Consider the following 13,150-nt stretch of genomic DNA (forward strand, 5'->3'; position numbering starts at 1 on the left):
CATGAACAAGATGAACATGATACAGTTAGAACAACATGAGCATGGCATGAACATATGAACATGATGACACTATCACGCACCAACTTACGCTGCTCGGGTTACCTCGTAACCATCACATGCACAAGCTTACCATCACGGACATCACACGATCATCTCGGGATCCAATCAAGCTTGGTATTAACAATACCGTAGTAATCATTACATAACCACAAGGATCTTGACATTTACCCTTGACTCTCGCATAACACCACAAATATCCAACAACTCGGTATCCTCGATACCACGGTGATCCTCTCACGATCACATAAAGATCAACCAACTTCTTTCATCATCGAACTGAGGTTGTTATTAAGCACATTATTATTACTATTGACCCATAGTGTGACCGACTACGAACTGGGCCCATATCCGCGGGCACGGCCATCGATAGATTTAAACACACTCTGCAGAGGTTAGTACACTGTACCCGCACTACGGAACCCAAGGACTCGTGCTCCCATTCGGGTGGACCAATGGCGTTCCGACAAAACCGATCTATCGCCATAACACTATCTCGGCCACTCCGACAAACTCCCCTTTGGGCTAAGTCATGGGTGGCCCCGATGTCAACTCGTGACATCCGGCACCTACTGGCCGGCCACCATCGTGGCAAAACAAAAAGGGTCCCAAACGGGGACACGTGCACATAACCAAACTCGGGCTCACAAGGCTTATGTACGCCTACCTGATCAGGGTACCGCACCCATAACCTTCCCTCGTTGGAGGCACCGGCGAGAGGCATGACAATAGACCCAGTTAGGACCCCCCCTAAGGCAAGTGTGGCTGCACTAGTCAGCTCGATTTGGTGGCACCATGACTCAGCCAATAGTTGTTCAAGTTTGATTATTATCCGGTTAAACTTGAATGCAATAAGCTGAGCCATATTAAAATAACATGATGCAACTACAATACATGGGCATGATACCAACATAAGCATGATGTGCAACATAACCCTTAAACATAACCACAATGAATTGCTTATCCGAACGAGCATGGCATACTAACTAGCATGAACATCACAAGTATACACTACTCAGAAACATAGCATGAACACTAGCATCCAAGATAAATAGTTAAATAGCATGCAAGAACATAATAATACTACCAAGTAAGCATGTAACCAACTAGAGGCAACGCAACCTGCATAGCAACAGTACTTGATAACAGATATTAAGCATGCAACAGATGAGCATCACTACCACCGGCATGCACTACTACCAAGCAAGGCATACGAAAGTAATACTGGCAAGAATACATGATAATCAGGTGCAATCGAACATGTCATGAAGATGAACATGAAACTATAAGCATATATTTACATATAAAAGGTAATATAGGGGCTAACCAAAAATAGATAAATAGATAGAAATTACCATAAAAATTTAGAAAGATCTAGCCGTTGAATCTAATATATCGTCAATATTAATTAAATCTCAGCCAATAAATTTCATCAATGCTCTCCGCACCTCCTCCCGTCATGTACGACGTGTACCTAAACCCATGTCAAAAGCATACCCAAGCTCCAACTTGATCGCCAAAAAAAACTGTGATCAGTTATATATATATATATATATATATATATATATATATATATATATATATATATATATATATATATATATCCTGAATTCTGAATCGCGCAGCTGCGTTGGATTGCTGTCTCGAGCGCACGCGCTACCGGACAAAAGCCCCACGTACCCTCGTCGCTGAAAAAAACACCGCTACCCATCCACTATCTCTCTCCAGAAAAGAACGCCTTATCCTAATCTCCTTTCCTCGTCTCAACCTGGTGGTGGCGAAGAACCAGAGGGCCACGGCCGCCGCCGGTGTCGTAGCCCGGGGTGTCGAGGGAGAGGCGACGGACTGGAGGAACCAGGCGAGCCGGTCGGCGGGTAACCGGAGCAGCAGCGCCATCGTCTCCTCCCTTCGTCTTTCTTCTAGATGGAGCGGGGTCGGCCAGCTGCCGCATCCCCGTCGAGGAAGGGGCCACAGAGCTCACGCCGGAGAGTGGCCTAGTGCTTAGGTAAGGCTGCAGCTGCGCCGTCGTGTGGTCTGCTGACACCAAGGGCTGGTCCATCGCCGGGGCGTGCATCAGCAGCGACGCCTCCGAGATTGGCCACCCGCCATGGATGTTCCTCTGGTCTGACCCTAGTGCCATGGAACAAGTCAAGGTACCCCGCCTCTCCCCCCCGTCACACCCTCTATTCGCTTGGATTTGGCAGCCCTCACCTTGGATTCTCTTTGTATCCAGCACGCATGGCAGCAGATCGCTGCAGCCATCCTTCTCACCTGGGAAGGAGGAGATCCATCAGCAGCAGCCCAGGTTCGTCTCTCTTTTTCCTCGTCCCTGCTCAGGTTCTGTGTGTTGCTGCTAGATCCTCAAGTGTGAGTTTAGCCTGCTAGATGTGTATACTAGTTTCAGTTTATCTAGAAGAAGAGGGGAGTGAGGAGACCAGTTTCGCTCGTGTCTTGCTCAATTCTGTACTAGTTTCTCATCAAGTGTCCCATGACATGGGTTAGGTGGATGGATGGATACATATATCTAGCAAAATGAACATGAGTAATTATTGTCTACTGATTAAGCCGATTGATGCAAGGTGTTCATATATCTATCTATCTATGTGTTACTACTTCTAGGAAATGGAATCAGTGTTTTTGCTTGGAGATTGTACTGATTTTTACGACCAGGAATTTTTTTTGTTTTTTGCATTCTAGCTACCTCACTTTTTAGCATGAGTTGCCTAGAGTTCCAATTCCCCAACCCCCTTGCTTCTCCATCTACTCCAACTTGTTCTATCTAACCTGCTCCGAACTGCTGCAGGATCTACTCAATTTTGATCCTTTTCTTAGTGCCTGCCAGTAGTTGCTTCAAAATTTAGCATCAGTTGCTTGAAATTATAGGCAAAGTTGTTGCATTTTTTTACTTTTGCACACGAGATCATGTGTTATCATTTTTGTTTAGAAGGATCATGTTTGAGGGAACTTGGTGGGCAGAACAAATCAACATATACAAGTATAAGTCTATCATATGCTCTGCTCTGTCTCTTGATTGATGACAACAGAATTCAGTAGGAGTACCGTTTGTTCATCCAATTGATAATTCATTCATGAACTGCCACTGTTTTTGCGAGATGAATAATGGGCTAGATTCAGAGATAAGTGAATTTTGCCTACATATAGAATTAGATTGCCACTGTTTTTTTTATAAAATGAAATGAATGTGCTCCATGCAACTCAGGGGGTTTTGGTGTTGATTTTGCATGAGATACAACTGATTTCAATGTCATAAACACATTTTTTTGTGCAACTTGTTGCTTCAAAGCATGTGTAGTTGCTCAAGTTTATAATATGGGTTGCCTGGAATTAAACGAAAGGTTACTTTAATTTTTACTAAATCTATAGGGCCTGGAAACAGGGGGAGGTGCGGATTTTGTACTCCGCTGAGTGGCTTCTCTTGTGACGGGCGTCACGCCTGATATGGGGATTGAAGGGGGTTGGGCAGCATTGGATTCGGAAGGCGACTTTCCACTCCAAGGATAGAATAGTTACTTGGATTTCGTTAAAAGAGTTGCATTTTGTGCGTGTACCGCAGTTGCTTAGTTTTGTTGGGGCAGTTGCTCGGATTCGTTTTTGAACATTTTTGTTGCATTTTTGCCTCTTGTAATGCAGTTGCTTGGTTTTCCTAGGACAGTTGCTTCCTTTTTACTAGAACAGCTTTGCATTTTTGTGTTTTTTAATTGAGTTTCTTGGATTTTTGCTAGGCTAGATGAGAAGTTGCATGGAGAGGGGGTCAGATAGTTTTCCACAAAGGTTATTCAAGTTTCTCACACCTTTTTTTTCTTCCTAAAGTAGTAGATAATCTAAGTAGTAATACTAGGGACAGTTACCTATTTTTGCTAGGACAATTTCACACTTTTCTGTTTCGAGTTGCTTGGATTGTTTGCTGTAAGTTTTTTAGATTATCATCTCAGATTTGAATACGCATGTAGACTGAGAAGATACATCTATGAAGTAGTTCCTGATGGCCTATAACTGATGCGATGATTGATTTGCATGGCTATCATCCCGATCCTCCTCCCGTCGACGCGCTCCGTGTGAAGCACACCATCGCCCCACCCTCCACCCTAAAGTAGATGCTAGGGGAGTTGCTTGATTTTTCTAGGACAATTGCTTGGTTTTGCTAGGGTAGTTGCTTGTTTTTCTTGCTAGAACAATTTTTGCATTTTGTGTACTTTTGTAGTTGAGTTGTTTGGATTTTTGCTAGAACAGATGAGAAGTTACATGAAGGAGGGGGGATAAGATAGTTGTCCACAAAGGTTATTCAACTTACTCATATGTTTTTTTTCTGCCTAAAATAGACAATCTAAGTAGTAGTGCCAGAGACATCTGCTTGTTTCTGCTACAACAGTTTCCCACTTTTTGCGTTTCTTTGTAATCGAATTGCTTTGATCTTCTGCTACAACATACGAGAAGGTGGATGAGAGGGGAGTTGCTTGGTTTTGCTAGGACATTTTTTTCATAAAAGGTTATTCAAGTTGCTCATACATTTTTTCCTCTGCCTAAAATTGATGGTAGGGGAGTTGCTTGGTTTTGCTAGGACAATTGCTTGGTTTTGCTAGGGCAGTTGTTTGTTTTTTTGCTAGAACAATTTTGCATTTTTGTGTTTTTTATATTGAGTTATAAGCAAAAGGGCTGCTCAACCTGATGTTTCACAGGGTGAAATGCTGGATCGACATGAGGTACCCATGGTTTTTTCAGGTTTTTTTGATGAAACGGTGAAGATGAAGAAGGAAAGCAACCGGAACGGGCGAAGAGAGGTGGATAGGAAGTAATTCTAAAAAATACTGTATTAGTAGATTAAGTTGCATCAGAATATATATGGAGCTGCTTAGTTCACATCAACAGTTGCATAAAAATGCCTGGAACATATTTTTGCTTTTTTAACAGTTGTCCATGAATCACACTAAAGTTGCCTATGTTAGAGAATATATATATTGTCTCTACTTGTTGTTTTTGTGGGTTTTTTTTCGCACAAGGGTTGCCTGATATTACTGCAAGGAGCTTATGGGGCAGCAACCCCTCTTTTAATGCATGACACTAGTTGCTTCAAATTTTAAAAGAGTTGTCCGAAATCATAGCAAAGTTGTTGCATGTATTTTTACTTTTGTTTGGGGATGCATGCTACTTTTTAATGCAAGGAACTCATATGGGGCACCAGACCTTTTTTATATGCCTGATAGTAGTTGGACTCATTGGATGGTTAAAAGTGTCTACAGAGGCAGATTCTGATATTTGGGGCGTTTTGGTGATCCACGTTGGAGCTGACCTTATGATAGGCGATTTAAAGGTGAAGCTAGTCAATTGATAGTCATGGTAACCAACTTATAAGGATCCTCCGTTGATGGGTAGTCATACTAGGTGGAAAAAGGAGTTGCTTTTCTATAACACTAAAGTTGCCTCTACAGCACATAAAGTTGCTTAGAAAAAAAAGTTCGGCGAAACCTACTCACATGGGATCTAGTTTTGAAGAACTCATCACGAGAAACCCAACGGTGAAAACGGATTTGAATTTTGAGATTCTATTCAAAAGTTATAAGTTTTTAAAGTTTTTGATCCCCTAATAAATGCAGGTGTGATGGATAGCGTGAGCACATAGGACCTGACATTTTTGTGTGTGGACATGGCGTGGTAGTTTTGACAGTTTTTTTTATTCGCATGCGAGCGATCCTCACGTGATTCGCGTAGGGGCTGTTCTTTCCTTGTTCTTCGGCTGCATGGTCGCGCGCCGGATGCCCCTTCCCTTTTCTGATAGAGCTGCGATCGGGCGGCCGTGCGCCCGTGTGACAGCGAGCCGCGACGTCCACACACAACCGGCCCTATAATAGCGCGACGGAGATGTTACGCGATTCGCAGAAAACTGAAAAAAAAAAGCCCACGAACAGAGCCCCCAGTCAACCTTATCCCGCACCACCACCACTCGTTCGCCTCGCAACCGGCTCCACCAACCCTCGACTCGCCGCCGCCCCCGACCGGTGCCGCCACCGTCCGTCGCCGTGGATCGCACCGCCGCCACCGTGTCTCGCTGCGGATCACGCCGCCGCCACCGTCCTTCGCTTGAATCGCGCCGCCGCCACCATCCCTCGATGGAGAGCGCCCCCCGCTCGACTGCCCCCGCCCATGGGTCCCGCCGCCGGTCTCCTCCTGCAACCCCGCCGCCACCGTTCCCTGGACCCGGCAGCCGCTCCGCCACCCGCCTCGGATCCGGCCATGGCGCCGCCCCCCACCGCGGGATCCGGCCGCCGCGACGTCACCGTCCATCGCCCAGTGGTGCAACACCCAACTCACGGAGTTCCCCATCGCCGCCGACACTCCGGCGAACTTCCTTGCCACCTCGCGGTGGACCTCTCCCTGCTGCTCCCGCGACCTTCGCCAGCGTACTTCAACCCCGCGGGCAGAGTCCCCACTCCTCCCACACCGCAATAGAGCATGGCTTGCCCCACGGTCCGTTCGTCCTCGGCGTCCCGCCATGTTCGCTGCCGAGATGCCATCTCCCTGTCCACATCTGAGGATCCTTCGTTTGTCCTGGGGTATTTCCCCGCCGTCCGTTGTCGAGGGCGATTGCGGCTACATTCCCCGCTGACGAGTCGCACTGCCGTACTTCCTCAAGATCCATGTCGTCTTAGCCTATAGGTAAGATCACACCTCTACTTCTTCACGCTGTTCTTTTCTTCTGAATAATGCTCTAGACAAGTTCATGGAGAGAAATCTGTTGTGTTCCGTTGCTCTTCTTCCTGTGTGAGTGTGAGTTACTTAAAAAATGACTAAGTTAAAATAATGGATGTGTGATGGTTCATTGTGTAGGGAAGCGGCAGGAATTCGTACTACTTTTACATTTAAGAATTGGATCCGTGATGGGCATCCACACAGTGTGCCTCTGTTCCCAGGAGGATGCAGCGGCAGTCGGATTTGCTTCGTAAAAAATTGTATTTGGATGAATTCCTACAAAAAGAATGTTTGGCAGGTCAGATACAAAATAAACTGAAGTTCAAAAAGATAGCAGACTGGGATCGAAAAACAGGAGAACTTTGTAACAAAAAATAGTAGTTGAACAAAGTTTCTACGGCATATGTAGAATTAGATCAAGAAGAAAAAAGATAACACTAAAAGACTCTACGTGATGCACAGAGTACTAGTTGTACATGTATTGGGCATGTACAAATTGGAACATCTACTGTAGGAGTGTTTGGTTTTTACATGTATTTCCTTTTGTTTCAAGTAGTACTACTACTCCACCAGCCAATTGTATATTATTCTTTCTTCCGGTGAAACGTTCAGTGCGACCGCCGTATGTTAAAAGGAGTCTACTCACTTACGAGAAGAGCACACATTCGTGTAACAACAATTGTCTAATATTTGTAAAAAAAACTATCCATTACTGAAAAAAGATAACCAAAATGCTCAAATTAAAAAAATGTGTCACTCAATATTTTTTACAGGAAAACATATTTTTTATTTTTAACTAATCCCTAGAAGGTCGAATTAAAACAACAGAATACTTCAAATTGTGGATTGAAAATAGATTTTCTTTGTTTCTAGAAAAAAACTAGAAGTTCAACTTTAAATAGCGAAGCAATTCAAATTTAAATTACAAAGCGTTTGGAAAACTCAAAATTTCCCGTTAATAAAAAATAAACTAAGAAGATCAAATTCAAATAATAGAGTAGTGTGATTTTTATAATTCATGAAGAAAACAAAAAAATGTCACATATAAAATGTTAACTCTTGAAGCTCAAATTTAATAAATTTGAGAGTTCAAAAAAATGTTATGAGTGTACAAAAAAATCCCATGGATTTTCCCATTATAGAACAAAATAGAAAATTGAAATTAAAAAAGGAGATGTTAAAAAAGTTCAAATAAAAAAAGTCGGACTTTTATGGTTTTTTAAAAGATCCTAGAAGTTCAAATTAAAAGCTGAGTAGTTCGATGTTTATTACAAAACTAGAATTTTTTTCTTTTAGAAATGATAACACCAAAGAAGTTCAGATTGAAAAAACCAAAAAGTTCAACTTAAGGAAAGTAGAATAGTTCAATGTATATGAAAAAACCAGATTTTCCTCGTTACTAAATAATAAGCCAAGAAGTTCAATTTCAAAAAATGGAGCAATTCAATATTTATTACAAAAACTCATAACTTTCCCGTTTAATAACGAATAAATCAAGAAGTTGAGTTCGAAATAACGAAGAAGTTCGTCATTTATTAAAAAACTCCTATTTTTTCCCATTTCTGAAAATAGACAAAGAGGTTCAAAAATTGAGCGGTTTTGATGTCTATAAAAATTCAGATTTTTTCCGTTGCTAAAGGGTAGCGTCATTTTTTGCATTTTAATTTTTTGGAGCAATTCCATTTAAAAAAAGAAAATCAATAATTTCATGTTAAAAACGGAATAGTTTGATGTATACAACAAACTCAAGTTCTTCTTTGTTTCCATGCAAAATTAACGCATGAAGTTCAATTTTAAAAAGGTTGTATGATGTTTACTTACAAATCTTTTTTTTTCCTTTTATAAGAATAAAACTAAGAAGTTAAAAATAAAAAAACAGAGAAGTTCATAGATAAAAAACCTAGGATTTACATGCTCAATTTTGATGAGTGTTTTAGGACTTGGGGCTAAAAAAGGAAGAGAGCGGTTCAAGTGATAACAGCCTGAAGTTCACGTACTACATGGTGTGTGCTTCATATGAGAAAAAAATAAAAAGGTAAACTCTAAAAAAACTGTTGCGAGAAGTTCAAGTGCTTGGCCAGGGGAAGTTCAAAAATACTTGTGAGAGAGGTTCACCATTTATTTACATGTGCAAAAAGCACAAAAATGTTGTTTTTGTGAATTAAAATAATTCTCTCAACCCATTACAAATTTATAACAAAAATGCTCTACATTAAAAAGTTTCTCATATTCAACAACTTTCCAAGGTGTATAAATATTCTTATTCCAAAAAACGGTTAAAACAAAATGGTGCATGTTGTTCGAAACAAAAGCTTAACCGTATTAGAAAAAGTTATGTCTTTTCAGCAGGTTTGCAAAGGTATATTATTTGTGCAACTCCGATGTATAGGTGGGGAATTACGAATAGAAAAATGTGACAAAAGTTCAAGGTGAAAACAGTGGGAAGTTCAACTACTTCACGGAATGCGTTTTAGAAGAGAATAAAAGAATACAAAACTAAAGCCTAAAAGGTTTGTTGCAACAAGTTCACGTGCTCCACCCTGCACGGTTCAAAAATCATATTTACGAGACGTCCGTTGTTCATTTACATGTTGTTTAAAAAGGCAAAAAACAACGTTGTTTTGCCATTTCAAAAACTGCTCTCAAACGGCAACGAATTTGTAACACATGTCTACATGAAAAACTTGTTGCGATTCATAAGCTTTCCACCGGGTATATTATGTGCCACATTTTGATGAACGGTTTAAAATTTTCATGTATACCATTTAAAACACGTTTTGATGTATTCAAAAAATTCTTACCTGTTGAAAGAAGTTCATAGTGAAAACAACGAGAATTTCAAGTACTGCAAGGAATGTGAAAGATCGTGGATGTCGCCTAGAGGGGGGGTGAATAGGCGCTTTAAAATAATTACGTTTTAGGCTTGAACAAATGCGGAATAAACCTAGCGGTTAATTTGTCAAGCACAAAACCTACAACAACTAGGCTCACCTATGTGCACCAACAACTTATGCTAAGCAAGATAAACAACTAGGTGATAGCAAGAAATATGACAAGAAACAATATGGCTATCACAACGTAAAGTGCATAAGTAAAGGGCTCGGGTAAGAGATAACCGAGGCACGCGGAGATGACGATGTATCCCGAAGTTCACACCCTTGCGGATACTAATCTCCGTTTGGAGCGGTGTGGAGGCACAATGCTCCCCAAGAAGCCACTAGGGCCACCGTTATCTCCTCACGCCCTCGCACAATGCAAGATGCCGTGATTCCACTAAGGGACCCTTAAGGGCGGTCACCGAACCCGTACAAATGGCAACCCTTGGGGGCGGTCACCGAACCCGTACACTTTGGCAACCCTTGGGGGCGGTCACCAAACCCGTCAAATTGCTCGGAGCGATCTCCACAACCTAATTGGAGACCCCGACGCTTGCCCAGAGCTTTACACCACAATGATTGAGCTCCGAACACCACCAACCGTCTAGGGCGCCCAAGCACCCAAGAGGAACAAGCTCAAGGGTACCAAGCACCCAAGAGTAATAAGCTTCTCAACTTGTAACTGTTGGGGAACGTAGTAATTTCAAAAAAATTCCTACGCACACGCAAGATCATGGTGATGCATAGCAACGAGAGGGGAGAGTGTTGTCCACGTACCCTCGTAGACCGAAAGCGGAAGCGTTAACACAACGCGGTTGCTGTAGTTGTACGTCTTCACGATTCGACCGATCAAGTACCGAACGCACGGCACCTCCGAGTTCAGCACACGTTCAGCTCGATGACGTCCCTCGAACTCCGATCCAGCCGAGTCTTGAGGGAGAGTTTCGTCAGCACGACGGCGTGGTGACGATGATGATGTTCTACCGACGCAGGGCTTTGCCTAAGCACCGCTACGATATTATCGAGGTGTAATATGGTGGAGGGGGCACCGCACACGGCTAAGAGATCAATAGATCAATTGTTGTCTCTCTGGGGTGCCCCCTTGCCCCCGTATATAAAGGAGCAAGGGGGAGGCCGGCCGGCCCTTGTTGGCGCGCCAGGAGGTCCTAGTAGGAGTAGGACTCCCCTCTTTCCTACTCCTACTAGGAGGGGGAAAGGAAGGGGGAGAGGGAGAAGGAAAGGGGGGCGCCGCCCCCCCTCTCCTAGTCCAATTCGGACCAGAGGGGGAGGGGGCGCGCGGCCCTTCCTGGCTGCCCCTCTCTCTCCACTAAGGCCCATTACTTCTCCCGGGGGGGGTCCGGTAACCCTCCGGCACTCCGGTTTTCTCCGAAATCACCCGGAACATTTCCGGTGCCCGAATATAGTCGTCCAATATATCAATCTTTATGTCTCGACCATTTTGAGACTCCTCGTCATGTCCGTGATCACATCCGGGACTCCGAACAACCTTCGGTACATCAAAACATATAAACTCATAATATAACTGTCATCGTAACGTTAAGCGTGCGGACCCTACAGGTTCGAGAACTATGTAGACATGACCGAGACACGTCTCCGGTCAATAACCAATAGCGGAACCTAGATGCTCATATTGGCTCCCACATATTATACGAAGATCTTTATCGGTCAGACCGCATAACAACATACGTTGTTCCCTTTGTCATCGGTATGTTACTTGCCCGAGATTCGATCGTCGGTATCTCAATACCTAGTTCAATCTCGTTACCGGCATGTCTCTTTACTCGTTCCGTAATACATCATCTTGCAACAAACTCTTTAGTTGCAATGCTTGCAAGGCTTAAGTGATGTGCATTACCGAGAGGGCCCAGAGATACCTCTCCGACAATCGGAGTGACAAATCCTAATCTTGAAATACGCCAACCCAACAAGTACCTTCGGAGACACCTGTAGAGCACCTTTATAATCACCCAGTTACGTTGTGACGTTTGGTAGCACACAAAGTGTTCCTCCGGTAAACGGGAGTTGCATAATCTCATAGTCATAGGAACATGTATAAGTCATGAAGAAAGCAATAGCAACATACTAAACGATCAAGTGCTAAGCTAACGGAATGGGTCAAGTCAATCACATCATTCTCCTAATAATGTGATCCCGTTAATCAAATGACAACTCATGTCTATGGCTAGGAAACATAACCATCTTTGATCAACGAGCTAGTCAAGTAGAGGCATACTAGTGACACTCTGTTTGTCTATGTATTCACACAAGTATTATGTTTCCGGTTAATACAATTCTAGCATGAATAATAAACATTTATCATGAAATAAGGAAATAAATAATAACTTTATTATTGCCTCTAGGGCATATTTCCTTCAGTCTCCCACTTGCACTAGAGTCAATAATCTAGATTACACAGTAATGATTCTTACACCCATGGAGCCTTGGTGCTGATCATGTTTTGCTCATGGAAGAGGCTTAGTCAACGGGTCTGCAACATTCAGATCCGTATGTATCTTGCAAATTTCTATGTCTCCCACCTGGACTAAATCCCGGATGGAATTGAAGCGTCTTTTGATGTGCTTGGTTCTCTTGTGAAATTTCCTTTGCTAAGGCAATTGCACCAGTATTGTCACAAAAGATTTTCATTGGACCCGATGCACTAGGTATGACACCTAGATCGGATATGAACTCCTTCATCCAGACTCCTTCATTTGCTGCTTCCGAAGTAGCTATGTACTCCGCTTCACACGTAGATCCCGCCACGACGCTTTGTTTAGAACTGCACCAACTGACAGCTCCACCGTTCAATGTAAACACGTATCCGGTTTGCGATTTAGAATCGTCCGGATCAGTGTCAAAGCTTGCATCGACGTAACCATTTACGATGAGCTCTTTGTCACCTCCATAAACGAGAAACATATCCTTAGTCCTTTTCAGGTATTTCAGGATGTTCTTGACCGCTGTCCAGTGATCCACTCCTGGATTACTTTGGTACCTTCCTGCTAGACTTATAGCAAGGCATACATCAGGTCTGGTATACAGCATTGCATACATGATAGAGCCTATGGCTGAAGCATAGGGAACATCTTTCATCTTCTCTCTATCTTCTACAGTGGTCGGGCATTGAGTCTTACTCAATTTCACACCTTGTAACATAGGCAAGAACCCTTTCTTCGCTTGATCCATTTTGAACTTTTTCAAAACTTTGTCAAGGCATGTGCTTTGTGAAAGTCCAATTAAGCGTCTTGATCTATCTCTATAAATCTTGATGCCCAATATATACGCAGCTTCACCGAGGTCTTTCATTGAAAAACTCTTATTCAAGTATCCCTTTATGCTATCCACAAATTCTATATCATTTCCAATCAGTAATATGTCATCCACATATAATATCAGAAATGCTACAGAGCTCCCACTCATTTTCTTGTAAATACAGGCTTCTCCAAAAGTCCGTATAAAACCAAATGCTTTGATCACACTATCAAAGCGTT

The 13,150-nt window shown here is 42.8% G+C and overlaps 1 long non-coding RNA gene across 1 annotated transcript; it reads left to right on the forward strand.

Moving 5' to 3' along the window:
- Window positions 1-1,772: 1,772 nt before the first annotated feature.
- Window positions 1,773-7,367, forward strand: LOC123119990 (uncharacterized). The gene is made up of 3 exons (XR_006459205.1): window positions 1,773-2,210; window positions 2,291-6,729; window positions 6,901-7,367. It is a non-coding gene; the product is annotated as an uncharacterized lncRNA (long non-coding RNA).
- The last annotated feature ends 5,783 nt before the right edge of the window (window positions 7,368-13,150 follow it).

The sequence above is a fragment of the Triticum aestivum genome, chromosome 5D (assembly GCF_018294505.1).
Source record: "Triticum aestivum cultivar Chinese Spring chromosome 5D, IWGSC CS RefSeq v2.1, whole genome shotgun sequence".
Taxonomy (NCBI): Eukaryota; Viridiplantae; Streptophyta; class Magnoliopsida; order Poales; family Poaceae; genus Triticum; species Triticum aestivum.